Raw genomic sequence first — 2066 nt, 5'->3', positions numbered from 1 at the left:
ATGATTAAACAATTTTTCAAAACAAACAAGAATATTATTATTATTATTATAATACTTAGTCTCAAATAAAAGTTTATAATTATAATAATAATAATAAACTTATATATTTAAACCAGGGTTGCTAAAGGGGGGGTAGGGTAGGGTAAGACGTCTTACCCCCCCCCCCCTGAGATGGAGAAATTTTGGCTTTTACCCCCCCCCTGGCCTGAAGCCAAAAAGTTAGGGGGCCCCCTACCAATTTTCGGCGCCGAAGGCGCCGAAAATTTTTTTGAACTATGTAAAATTTAATATTAAACAAAAAAATAAATATTAAATTAGTTTTAATATAAATTAATAGCTTATGTATAGAAAATAAATAGATAAAAATGCTTAATTACGTCAATTTAACATTATTTACACTAGTTGGGGCACTCCACAAGGGAAAAATAAATTCCCACCAATTTTCAATAAAATTAATGTTAATATTTTAAACATTATATTAAAATGTGTTAGTTATGTGCTTTAAAAATAATAATTATGATATTAAATAAATATTACATAAATAAAGTTGGGGCACTCCACAAAGGAAAAAAAGTTCCCTAATAAATTCCCACCAATTTTCAAAAAAAAATAATTAAATATATTTTATTTTTTAGCTCTTTATAAATGAATATATATATTATTTCATATTAAAAGTCGAAAACAAATTTTTAGCATAAATTTTAAAATAATTATATTTTAATATTTTTAAACTTTTTATTAAAATTTGTTAGTTATGGTTGAATATGAAGTACTATCTAAAAAAATATTCTTAAATTAATTATTTAGTTATTTAATAATTATTTCTCACATTATTATTAAGACGTTATAATAAACACTATATCACTAAGTACTATAATACTAAGATAAAGTACTGTATCATTAATTTTATAATCAATTTTATAACTAAATAATTGTATTTTTAATTAATTATCATAATTATAGTTATATATTTATGCATTTCTTTATTTTTTATATTTTTGTAAAAATGAATATTTTAGACAACATTTTGAGTATTGAGAATTAAGTTGGGAATATTTTTATTAGTTAATTTATAGATAATTTAGTTGAAATTTATTAAGAATTTATAAGGAATTAATGAGAATATAGTGGGAATTTATAAGAAATTAGTGGGAATTTAGAATCTATATTAAAATGTGTTAGTTATGGTTCAATTTAAAATACTATAATAAGATATATTCTTAAATTAAATTAATTATTTAGAACTAATTAATAATTATTTCTGACAATTTTATTTTTCTTATTATTATTAAAACGTTATAATAAATACAGTACTATATCATTAATTTTTTAATTGATAACTATTTTTTTAAAACAATAATATTTTTGTTTAATAATTATTATTATAATAGTTGTATATATATATTTATGCAATTCTTAATATTTAGAAAATATTTTGAGTATTGAGAAATTAAGCTGAGAATATTTTTATTAGTTAATTTATTGGGAATTTATATGGAATTTTTTGGGAATTTAGAGAATTTATTGGGAATTTATAGGGAATTAGTTGAGTAAAATGACCGGTAATGTTACTAAATACAAAATTATTATAATTGTAAGCCAATGATTCGTTATACCTGTTTGTTTGGATAAATTTATAAAATTTATATTTAGTATAAATATGATATATAGATATATAACAGTATACTAACCATCGATTTACAGCCCGATTACAACTATTAGTATTAGTAGATATTCGACTTAAGTTTTCACCGATACTCTTATCATTTGGATGGATAAGCTTATCATTAAGAGATACCTGTGTTTGCATCGATTTTTTGCATAAGATATTAGCTAAATAAGGTTTTTGAATAAATAAAAAAAATAATTTTTATAATCTTATATATAATATTGTATTTAATATATATATATATATATATATATATATATATATATATATATACTGTTTATATATTTACAGATTGATTGAGGGATAGTTGTGGTGAGTGGTGACGGTTTCGATAGTTGTTTGATGTTTTCAAACAATCTTTTTGAAAGTCATCATCCGTTGTATCTGTAAATGTTAT

General features: G+C 20.9%; 1 long non-coding RNA gene across 1 annotated transcript; it reads right to left on the bottom strand.

Annotated features, from left to right (window-relative positions):
• Nucleotides 1-1459: 1459 nt before the first annotated feature.
• On the bottom strand, nt 1460-2066 carry LOC128952484 (uncharacterized). The gene is made up of 3 exons (XR_008484438.1): nt 1959-2066; nt 1692-1833; nt 1460-1616 (listed from the first exon to the last, which is right to left on the bottom strand). It is a non-coding gene; the product is annotated as an uncharacterized LOC128952484 (long non-coding RNA).

This window comes from Oppia nitens, unplaced genomic scaffold (assembly GCF_028296485.1).
Source record: "Oppia nitens isolate AA-2021 unplaced genomic scaffold, nextdenovo-longstitch-racon4-pilon3 scaffold1_pilon_pilon_pilon, whole genome shotgun sequence".
Taxonomy (NCBI): Eukaryota; Metazoa; Arthropoda; class Arachnida; order Sarcoptiformes; family Oppiidae; genus Oppia; species Oppia nitens.
Note: the sequence above shows the minus strand (reverse complement) of the source record. Positions and strands in the feature narration are given on the sequence as shown.